Here is a 12462-nt window from a genome sequence, read left to right as displayed (position 1 = left end):
TAATGCTACTCCTGGCACACATATGGGTTATTATCTTCTCTAATTATGAAATACAGCATGCAAAGCCAAGTTTCTGCTTCTATATGACCCTAAAAAATGGAATGGGGGGTGATTTTTATACTTTCTTTCACTCTTCTAAAAGTTACAGTTTTGTTTTCTGTTAGCATGCACGTATTGATTCACTCATTGATTCACTCATTTGTTCATTAAAACATGTTTATTGTATGCTTCCTATATGCCAGGCATTATTCTAAGAGATATATGATAAATGAGACAGAAAACATGTTTGCTCCACAGAGCTTCTATTCTAGTGAGGAAAGACAGACAAGCAACCGAAAAAAAAAAATAGTGATAATTGTTTGTGAGATGATATAAGAGAGTGTTCTGAAAACAACAGTTGGGGATTGCGGATGTTATTTTGGGCAGGATTGTCACATAAGATCTTCTGGTAGATATGACTTTTGAAACAAGACCTGAACTATGAGAAGGAACTAGCCATTTGGGAACTACTTTCCGAACAAATGCAACAGACTTGGAGGCAGAAATGAACTTGGGAGGTACCAGGAACAGTAAGAAGGTGTTACTAGGGTAGTTTTTAAAGCTGGAAGAGGAGGCAGAGGCCAGCCCTTGAGGATTTTAAATACATTTAATTTTTCCTTCAGTTTCTTCTGAAATGACATTACTGATATTATTATATTGGCCTTAGAGTTAGTTTTGCCTTCTTGATACTATTAATTATGCCACTGAGAAAACCGTATATTATCATAAAATTTTAGAATGGAAAGATTCCTTAGAAATTACTTAGTCCAACCCCTTCCTTTTAGAGATATGGCAATTTGAACCCAGAAAAGTTAAGTGATTTGTAGGAGGTTAATCAGCAAACCTGGGTAAGCTAGGATTTGAGCTCAGGCTTTAGTATTACAGGGTATGATGTTCTTTCCAGAAAACTAAAAAAACAACACTCAAGGGATTTTTAAATTTATGGTGTTTTAATGGTTCTCTTATTACCTATTTGATTTTTTAAAAAATAATAGATTACTATAATTTAACAAGTATTTAAATATAGTTGTTTTAGATTTGAACTATGCATATTTTTAAAAAAATCATTTGCCAAAGTTTTATAAGAGCAGAATGATGCAAAAATTGGCTTAGTATCCATCTTTTAATTACCTTTAATTGTACCACCTGCTGAGGTTCTTAACCTGGTGTCTTTATACCTCAGGGGGATCTACAAATGAGCTTCAGGGTTCCGCTAATACTTTGAAAAAAATGCAAAATGTTTACACACCTGTGATTATCATTTCAGGTCTTCCAAGGAATAGACAACAAGACAGAATTAGACAAGCTTAATTTATGGGGGAGTGCGTGTGGAGGGTAAAGGAGAGGGAGGAGGAATAGAAGGCAAGAGCCTTGAGACTGCAAGGCAGGTCTGGCATCTGTGAAAGGAGAGAGGGGAAAGAGGATTTGGTTGGAGGCCTCAGACTGCAGTATAGTTCTAAGAAAATCTCGTCCAAGCTAATGTCGAGTCCTGAAGCAAAATTTGCTTTTTGGAAGCATCCTATATTGGGCAGAAAGGTACAGGCACCATTACCTCTTCCATGCTTATTTATTGGCTCCAAGAAGCCCTAGGGAAAGTACTATGAGCACTCATGAATCCAAGGGGTAGTAGCTGGGGCTGTCCATCAGCTTAGCTCCTGGCAGGAGTTCTATGAAGGAGATCTGGGTGGTACACTTCCAGGGCCACCACAGTATGCTTATTTGCACTCCTTTGAGGGAATTATCTGTGGCTGTTGTTACATTTACAAAGTGTTTGGGTTCCAAAGAAAGTTCAGAACAACTGACTATTCAGACACCTTGATATAGTTTGAATTTGTGTCCCTGCCCAAATCTCATGTTGAATTGTAATCCCCAGTGTTAGAGGAGGGAACTGGTAAAAAGTAATTGGGTCATGAGGGTGGAATTCCCCCTTGCTGTTCTTATGATATTGAGTGAGTTCTCATGATATCTGGTTGTTTAAAAGTGTATAGCACCTCTCCCTTTGCTCTCTTCCTCCTGCTCCAGCCATGTAGAATGTGTCTGCCTCCCCTTCTGCCATGATTGTAAGTTTCTTAAGGCCTTCCTAGCCATATTTCCTGTACAGCCTGCAGAACCGTGAGCCAATTAAACCTCTTTTCTTTATAAATTACTCAGTCTCCAGTAGTTCTTTATAGCAATGTGAGACTGGACGAATACAGAAAATTGGTACTGAGAAGTGGGGCACTGCTATAAAGATACCTGAAAATGTGGAAGTGACTTTGAAACTGGGTAAAGACAGAGAGGTTAGAAGAGTGCAGAAGGCTCAGAAGAAGACAGAAAGATGAGGAAAAGCTCAGAATTTCATAGAGACTTGTTCAGTTGTTGTGACCAAAATGCTGATAGTAATATGGACAATGAGGCTGATGTGGTCTCAGGTGGAGATGAGGAACTTATAGGGAATTGGAGCAAAGGTCACTGTTGTTAGGCTTTAGCAAAGACAGACAGCATTGTGCCCCAGCTCTAAGAATCTGTTGAACTTTGTACTTGAGAGAGAGAATTTAGGGTATCTGGCAGAAGAAATTTCTAAGCAGCAAAGCATTCAAGATGTGGCCTGGCTTCTTCTAACAGGATATGCTCATATGTGTGAGCAGGGATGATCTGAAACTGGAACTTCAAGCTGGCTGCAAAAATTTGCCTAAGTAAAGAGGAGCCAAATGTTAATAGCCAAGAAAATAGGGAAAATGCCTTCAAGGCATTTCAGAGACCTCATGGCAGCCCCTCCCATCACAGCCCTGGAGGCCTAAAAGGGAAGAATGGTTTCCTGGGCTGGGCCCAGGGCCCTGCTGCCCTGTGCAGCCTTGGGACACTGTTCCCTGTGTCCCAGCCACTCCAGCTCCAGCCATCGCTAAAAGGGTCCCAGATATGTCTCAGGCCACTCCCCCAGAGGGTGTAAGCCACAAGCCTTGGAAGCTTCCATGTGGTGTTAAGCCTGCAGGTGCACATAGGACAAGAGCTGAAGCTTGGGAGCCTATGCTTAGATTTCAGAGGATATATGGAAAAGCCCGGATGTGCAGGCAGAAGTCTGCTGAATGGGCAGAGCCCTCATGGAGAACCTCCACTAGGACAGTGTAGAGGGGAAATGTGGAGATGGAGCCCCCACACAGAGTCCCCACTGGGGCACTGCATAGTGGAGCTGTGAGAATAGGGCCATCATCCTCCAGACATCAGTATGGCTTGAATGTGAGACATGGAATCAAAGGAGGTTATTTTAGAGCTTTAAGATTTAGTGACTGCCCTGCTGGGTTTTGGGCTTGTACAGGGCCTGCAGTTCCTTTCTTTTGGCAGATTTCTCTCTTTTGGAAAGGGAGTAATTCCTATACCCCATTGTATTTTGGGAGTAAATAACTTATTTTAGATTTTACAGGCTCATAGGCGGAAGGGACTTGCCTTGTCTCAGATGAGACTTTGGAATGTGGACTTTTGAGTTTATGCTGAAATGAGTTAAGACCTGGGGGACTGTTGAGAAGGGATGATTGTATTTTGCAATTTGAGAAGGACATGAGATTTTGGAGGGGCCAGGGGAGAATGTTATGGTTTGGATTTGTGTCCCTGCCCAAATCTCATGTTGAATTGTAATCCTTAATGTTAGAGGAGGGGTCCAGTGGGAGGTGATTGGATCAAGAGGGTGCACTTCCTTCTTGCTGTTCTCATGATAGTGAGTGAATTCTCATGAGATCTGGTTGTTTTAAAGTGTATAGCACCTCACCCTTCACTCTCTTCCTCCTACTCCAGCCACGTAGAATGTGTCTGCTTCCCCTTTGCCTTCTGCCATGATTGTTGAGGCCTCCCTAGCCATGCCTCCTGTACAGCCTGTAAAACCATGAGCCAATTAAGCCTCTTTTTTTTTTTTTAAATGAATTACTCAGTCTCAGGCAGTTCTTTGTAGCAATATGAGAATGGACAAATTCACACTTAAATAGTTAAATTATGGCCCCAAACTATGGACTCAAATTTATTACCTTGAGTTTGGTAAGTAATACATACCAAATCATTGCTAATTGTGATATTGTTGCCATTATCTCTTTATGGGTGACAGAGACATTTATACTTTTTACATTCATGTCTATCTCAATGAAAGCAAGGAGTGTCTCACTACTGCCTCTAGGTTTATACCACAGGGTTTGGATGTACCTATTTTTCCTTAGGAGAAATGCTAAAGTTTCAGATCATGGATGATAGAAACCAAATTTCTGGATTTATATCATCATTCTGGCACTGATTGGCTGCTTGATCATAGTAAATTACTTCATTCCTCATTCATGCCTCACATACTTCATTCATGCCTCACATTCCTCATTTCTAACATTGCACGTAATCATAATAGTGTCTACCTTCTGGAATTGTGGGAAGGATTCAATGAGATGATCTCCAGAAAGCTCCTCATATAGTGCCTAGCACACATTATTCTTTTTTTTTTTTTATATTTTTAAGTTTTAGGGTACATGTGCACAACGTGCAGGTTTGTTACAGATGTATATGTGTGCCATGGTGGAGCACACATTATTCTTATGGTGATAGGCTATTGGGCACTGGGCACTGCAGTTTGCCCCACTTGAGCAAGTTCAGCACTCTAAAATGTGAACTTTGGGAGTGAATGAATGGATTAAGCTCTGATCCTATCTGATCCTAGAAGCTGCAGAAGAATCCTACGAAGACTTGGCTCTTCTAACATATTTGAAACCTTTTTTAGTAAAACAGTAGTGTTTCTGGTTTGGTAAGATTTGTGGAGATACTTATTTTTTTCTTTGGGCTTATTTGTATTTTTAATTACAAAATTATGCATTATTTGTATAATTAAGCATTTTAGATTTTATGCCTGTTTAACACATCTGTTTTTAAAGCAAGTTAGAGCTATTAAGATGATTTTACATGGAAGTGGATTATTTCATAATATGTTACTGTTACTGTTGTTACTGTTTAAAAGTTTTCAAATTTCCTCTAGAGAGCTTGTCTTTTATTGATGTATCACTTTCTGTTTGGGTGACACTGCCTTTTCTCCTTTAACAACTTCCTTTTCTGTAATTCCTTTTTAAATTTCCTATCTTCTTGGTATACCTACTTTTCACTATTTCTGGTATAAACATTTTAGTAAGGCAGATATGATAAAAATTTGAAAGATTAAATAAGCACTCACGAGTTATTTAGTCCAGTGGTAACAAATTACAGCCCAAGGGACAAATCTGGCCAGCAGCCTATTTTTGTTATTAGAACCATGCTTTAAAAATTACACATTGGCTATACAACTCTCATGCTACACAACTGAGTTGAATAGTTACAACAGAGACAGAATGACAAGCAAAGTAGAAAATATTTACTATCTGTCCTTCTACAGAAAAAGTTTGCAAACCCCTGATTTAGTTTCCTCAAAAGAAAAAAGAAGGCAAGAGAAAAAAATGTTCTAGAGCAAGATAGCTCTTTGAGGATAGGAATTGTGTCTTACTCGTCACTTTATCCTTAGCAGCTAACCTACAGCTGGGCTTATTTATATGAGATAATAATCAAATATTTGTTGAATTGAGTTGACTATGGCTTTACTTTACATTAATTTTTAAAATTAAATGGCTTAAATTATAAAGAGATTTCCTCCCAGTAGGTTTTTATTAAAATGGCACTGTAGAGTAAACTAGCTGGGATAGCCCACTGAAGTGACCATTATAAATAATCTCTCTGGGGTGATTTGTAATACATTAGAAAAACATTCCTTTTGTGAAAAAAAAAAAACTATTAGTTTAATGGGATAATATGTTTGAGAGAGACTGCTTGACCACCTGCTGCTTCTTTTAACATTTTGCTTTTTATGCTAAGACTCCTTTACAATTTCTTAATACTTTAGGGATGAAAACTCATCAAATTACTAAACTCAAATGCATTTTCTACAAATACCTTCTGTAAGTTTATTTTAGTACCTTGTTTGGAAAAATTGTTTAGGTAGTAAAACCTTTGTATGTGGCTACATGTGAATTACAAAACTAATTTTTAATACTTATATTGCTATAAAGGTCAAATGTTTTAAACAATTATAATTTATTAATCATTTGTATTATGCAGAATTTCACAAAATAACAAACCTAGCCGTCAGTGGATAATTGCTATGTTAAAATTGTTAAAATTAGGGCATAGATTTCTTGTTTTCTGTTTTTAATTCATTTGTTTTTGTTTGATGAACAAGGACATCAATTATTTATAACTTTGGCAATTTTCCTTAAAGTGCTTCCTATTGATAGAAATAATCTGAGATATTTCTTTCAAAAAATTCCTATGCCTCTCTCTTTTAAATTCTGATTCAGTATTTGTGGGCTGGAACTGGGGAATTTTCATTTTTAGAATACAAGCACTCTGAGTTATTCAAATCATGAGAGGAATTTAGGAAATGTTGATTTAAAGAATACCTTCATGGGAGTGATGTCAGCAAGATGACCAACTAGGAGTCCCATTCCTCATCTCCTTCAAAAACAATGACTTACTATCCACGGATGAAAATAGCTCTAGGAGAGCTTTAGAGTACAATTTAAAAGCTACAGCAACCCAGGTAGCACAACTGAGGATAGGCACATAGAAAAGCACCGGAAACATTTTACCTGTGTTATCCCATCACCTAGGCCACCACAACTAAGTGCCAAAAAGAGTCTCCTTGGCTGAAACTTCCTGATGTACTGGAAAAGGAAAGCAGGAGGACCCCAGTAGTTGTCACCATCAGGATCCTTCACCTTTTCAGCCAAGGATCCCCCAGCCTTTGTCAGTAAAACCCCAGCTGACAGAGCTGTACACAGCCCACACCACTGCACCACCCCGAGCCAGAACTACCTCTGTGACCCTTGGAGCTGGAGCCACTGCACTAGCCCCAGCAGTGATGTACACCTATGCCCCTGACCTGATTCCACTGTGCACCCATGCACCCAGCACTGCTGCACATCCCACCCAGCTAGTACCCTTGCAGACACTCACAGGTGAAGGTCTCTCCCCACCGAAGCCAGACCATAAAGTATGGAAGAAATAAATCCTTCAAATGCACAGACACCAACACAATACTACAAGGAATGTGAAAAATCAAGGAAACATGATACCATCAAAGGAAGACAATAAATTTTTAGTAATTGACCCCAAAGAAGTGGGGATCTACAAATTGCCTGACAAAAAATTTAAAATAATTTGTTTAAAAAAGCTTGATGTGCAACAAGAGAACACAATTAGACAACTTAATGAAATTAGGAAAACAATACATAAACAAAATGAGTTCAACAAAGGAATAGAAATAACAGTGAAGAATGAAACAGAAATTCTAGAACTAAACAATGTAATGAATGAAATGCAATAAAGTTTCTACAGAAAACTCAATCAAGCAGAAGAAACAATCAGGGAACTTAAATACAAGTTACTTGAAACTATTTAGTCAGAGAAGGAAAAGAAAAAAGAATGAGAAAGAGTCAAATAAGCCTTCAGGATTTATGGGACATTTTCAAGTGAACCAGTATACAAATTATCAGAGTCATAGGGAAGGAGAAGAGAGAGAAAGAATAGGGCAAAAAGCTTACTTAAAGAAATAATGACTGAAAACTTCCCAAAACTTCCTATCTGGGATAGGAAATAGATATCCAGATTTTAGAAACCCAAAGGACTCCAAATAGCTTGATCGTAAAGAGGTCTGCTCTGAGGCACATTATAACTGTAAAAAGTCAAAGACAGACAATTTTGAACACAAACAGAAAAGGAATCACGTATAAGAGAACTCCATAAGTATACCAGTAGACTTCTTAGTAGAAACCTTGGAGCTCAGAGAAAAGTGGGGTGGTATATTCAAAGTACTAAAAGAAAAAAAATTGCAAACCAAGATGATACCTTGCAAAACTATCCTTTAAAAATAAAGTAGTTAGAATAGTTCTCAGATAGACAAAAACTGAAGGATTTGTCACCACTAGATTTTCCTTTGAAAAATACTTAAGGGAGTTCTTCAATTTCAAACAAAAATATGCTAAACAGACACATAAAAGCATATGAAAGCATAAATCTCACTAATAAAGATAAATATATAGACAACAAATAATTTAACACCATAATGATGGTGTATAAATTTTAACCCTAATATTACAGTTAAAGGACAAAATATTTGTTAATGGATACACAATACAAAAAGAAGTAAACTCTGACTGTAAGAACACAATGTGTGTATGTGAGGGGTGATAAGAGTATAGAGATTTTATATGTGATTGAAGTTGTTGTTATTAATTTAAAATAAATAAATAAATACAAGATATTTTATGCAAGCCTCAAGGTAACCACAAAAAAAAACCTATAATTGATACACAAAAGAGAGAAGGATCAAACCAAATTACCACAAAAAACATCTCGCAACAAAAAAATACATCAAGAAAGCAAGGAAGGTAGAGAGGCAACTGCAAAACAGGCAGAAAACAACTAACAAAATGACAATAGGAAGTTCTCACGTATCAATAATTACGTTAAATATAAATAGATTAAACTTTCTAATAAAAGGCTAGAGTGGCTGAAACAATTAAAACAAGATCTAGCAATATCTTGTCTCCAAGAGACTTAGTTTATTCTTAAGCACACACATTGGTTGAAAATGAAAGGCTGGAAAAAAAATATTCCATGCAAATAGTAACTGAAGAAGAGCAGGGGTGGCTACACTTAAATTAGACAAAATAGACTTTAAATCAAAAACTGTTCTAGAGGAGGTCATTGTATTAGGCTGTTTTCATGCTGCTGATAAAGACATACCTAAGATTAGGGAAAAAATAGTTTTAATGGACTCACAGTTTCACATGGCTGGGGATGCCTCACAATCATGGCAGAAAGTGAAAAGCACATCTTACATGGTGGTGGCAACAGAGAATGAGAGCCAAGTGAAAGGGATTTCTTATGAAACCATCAGATCTTGTGAGACTTATTCACTACCACAAGAACAGTATGTTGGAAACTGCCCCCACGATTCAATTATCTCCCACCAGGTCCCTTCCACAATACATGGGAATTATGGGAGTACAATTCAAGATGAGATTTGGGTGGGGACACAGAGCCAAACCATATTATTCTGCCCCTGTCCCCTGCCAAATCTCATGACCTCACATTTAAAAACTAATCATGCCTTCCCAACAGTCCCCCAAAGTCTTAACTCATTTCAGCATTAACTCAAAAGTCCACAGTTCAAAGTCTTATCTGAGACAAGGCAAGTCCCTTCCACCTATGAGCCTGTAAAATCAAAAGCAAGCTAGGTACTTCCTAGATACAGTGGGGGTACAAGCATTGGATAAATACAGCCATTTCAAATAGGAGAAATTGGCTAAAACAAAGGGGCTACAGGCCCCATGCAAGTCCGAAATCCAGCGGGGCAGTCAAATCTTAAAGCTCTAAAATGATCTCCTTTGAGTCCATGTCTCACATTCAGGTCACACTAATGCGAGAGGTAGGCTCCAACAACCTTGGGCAGCTCCACCCCTGTGGCTTTGCAGGATATAGCCCCTATCCTGGCTGCTTTCACTAAACGACATAGCCTGTCGTTTAGTGTCTGTTGCTTTTCCAGGCTCATGGTACAAGCTGTCAGTGGATCTACCATTCCAGAGTCTGGAGGATGGTGGCCCTCTTCTCACAGCTCCACTAGTGGTTTCCCCAGTAGGGACTCTGCGTGGGGGCTCTGACCCCACGTTTCCCTTCTGCACTGCCCTAGCAGAGGTTCTCCATGACAAGGGATAAATAACCAGAAAAAAATTATGTATACATATATATATTTCTCTCTATATATATAAAATTCAAACAACTCAACTCACTAGCAAAAGCACAAATAATCCTATGAAAAAATGGGTGAAAATCTGAATAGACATTTCTCAAAAGAAGACACACAAATGGCTGACAAGTATTTGAGAAGTTGCTCAACATTAATAATTATTTGGAAAATGCAAATCCAAGCTACAATGAATTATTACCTCACACCAGTTAGAATGGCTATTATCAGAAAGTTGGTGAGGATGTGGAGAAAATAGAACCCTGGACATTATTGGTGGGGATGTAAATTGGTACAGCCATTATGGAAAATATATATATATATATATATTCAAAGGAAATGAAATCAGTTAATTGCAATATTATTCACATAGCCAAGATATGGAAACAACCTAAATGTCCATCAATGGATGAATGCATAAAGAAAATGTGGTATATATGTATGTATATATATATGTGTGTCTGTGTATGTGTGTGTGTGTGTTTATGAATATTATCCTTAAAAAAGAAAGACATCCTGTCATTTGTGACTACATGGATGAAACTGGAGGATATTATGCTAAGTGAAATAAGCCAGGTACAGAAAGACAAATGCTTCATGATCTCACTTATATGTGGAATTTAAAATAGTCAAACACATAGAATTAGAGTGTAGAATGGTGCTTGCCAGGGGTTGGGAGAAGAGGAGGAAATGGGGAAATATTGGTCAAAGGGTACAAAGTTTCAGTTATGCAAGATGAATAAATTCTGGAGATCTAACGTACAGCAATGTGACTATAGTTAATAATACTGTATTGTATATTTGAAATTTGCTAAAAGGGTATATATTAAGTGTTCTCACCACAGAAAAGAAAAAAGAAAATGGTTATGTGAGGTGATAGATACGTTAATTAGATTGTGGTACACATTGTATGTATATACCAAAAGATTTAGTTTTATACCTTAAATATTTATAATTTCATTTGTCAACTATACTCCAATAAAGCAGAAAAATACTTTCACATTTTCTTAATCATATATAAAGTGTTTTGAATGGAACTTGAAAAACTTACTTGGACCCATAGTATACTCCCACCAATGAATGGACCATTTTTATATTTATTCAAGGAATTTAGAATTTGTACTTAAAATAGGCTAAATATTAGATAATTTTATCAGTTACTTAGAGTAAGTTTCTTTTAATATTTTAGTAACTGACTCTCCTTCAATATCTTAACCTTATTTGGGTCACAGATTCCCTCTGAGAAGTTGATGAAATCTGTGTGATCTCTGCCCGGGAAAATTAACACATGCAAATTTTGCATATAATTACCAGGCTTGTATGAACCCAGACATATAATAGTGGATTCCAGCCATGGACCAGTTTAAGGTCTGTTCTTCAGTTGGGACCCACATTATTTTTAATTTTGCTCTATATTAAGTATCTTAGCCTTGCCCTTAACTTTTTTTCTTGCCGGATGCTGTACTGCCAAAATGTAATAAACTGGTCCAGGGTTCTGGCTGTATATACCTCTCTTTCCAGTTAAATAGGACATATGTTGCCATTGTACTTCTTTTGCTTAATATGTCAATTTAAAAAATCTCATGCATTTTGGTACAACTCCAGTTTTGGAGAAGCTATGTGTAGAAAGAGTAAGAAGTTGACAGTTTATTGGTGGAATAATAGAGGGAAAAATACCTTGAGATAGGGTGACTCCTAATAGACTCCTGATCATGCAATTCAAGAAGGAAGACGCCTGGGGGAAGGAGGTGAGGTGCCCAGAAGCCAGCCACAAAAACCTAGTGCATACTGGAGTCAAAAGGATGAGTTCAGAGAGCTGGCAGCATATGCCCTTTGTCCCTCCCTTGTTTTAGAAATGAGAATTCAGAGAGGAATGAAAACAGCTTGGGTGGCAGATGGCCACACAGAAAACTGTTTCAACCTGAATTTGAGGATTGTATCAAAAGCCCAGGCAGAAATAATTTTGTTTTTTTCAAGGTCTTAGAGTTGAGATCCGGCGGTAGAAAGAGAGAAATACTGAGTGGGGAAGAAATGCGAGTAGAGGGGAAAGAAAGAGAGACAGAGGGAGAGAGAAGCTCAGGAAAGAAGCCACACTTGTATTAATCTATACAAAAGTAGTCTAATTAATTATCTTGTGGAAATGTAATGTGCCAGGCTGAGCGTGGTGGCTCACACCTGTAATCCCTGCATTTTGGGAGGCAGAGGTGGGAGATTCACTGGAGCTCAGGAGTTGAAGACCAGTGTAGGCAACATGGCAAAACCCTGTCTCTACAAGTAATACAAACATTAGGCGGGCATGGCAGTGCACGCCTCTAGCCCCAGCTACTCAGGAGGCTGAGGTGGGAGGATCACCTGAGTCTGAGAGGTCGAGGTTACAGTGAGCTGTGATCATGCCACTGCACTCCAGCTGGGGCAACAGAGGGAGACACTGTCTCAAAAAAAAAAAAAAAAAAAAACCAGAAAAAAAAGAAATTTAATCTGTTTAACTGGCTGTAACCTCAAGAGTGTGCACTTTAAAACTACTTACCGAAAGTGTATATGTATACTTCATTGTGAGAAGAGGAATATTAGAGAAAACAAAAGGGCCAGCCTCTCCCCTGTATGTCAAATTATGGTTCAGAGCTCACACTAGCCCACAGGACATTTTATTT

At 38.0% G+C, this 12462-nt stretch overlaps 1 protein-coding gene across 6 annotated transcripts in view; it reads left to right on the top strand.

Moving 5' to 3' along the window:
• The window catches only part of CCDC148 (coiled-coil domain containing 148), a 330389-nt gene that overhangs the window by 39469 nt on the left and 278458 nt on the right, over window positions 1-12462 (top strand). The gene's annotated exons all lie outside the window — the stretch shown is intronic.

The sequence above is a fragment of the Pongo abelii genome, chromosome 11 (genome assembly GCF_028885655.2).
Source record: "Pongo abelii isolate AG06213 chromosome 11, NHGRI_mPonAbe1-v2.0_pri, whole genome shotgun sequence".
Classification (NCBI taxonomy): domain Eukaryota; kingdom Metazoa; phylum Chordata; class Mammalia; order Primates; family Hominidae; genus Pongo; species Pongo abelii.
This window is presented reverse-complemented; position numbering and strand designations above follow the sequence as displayed.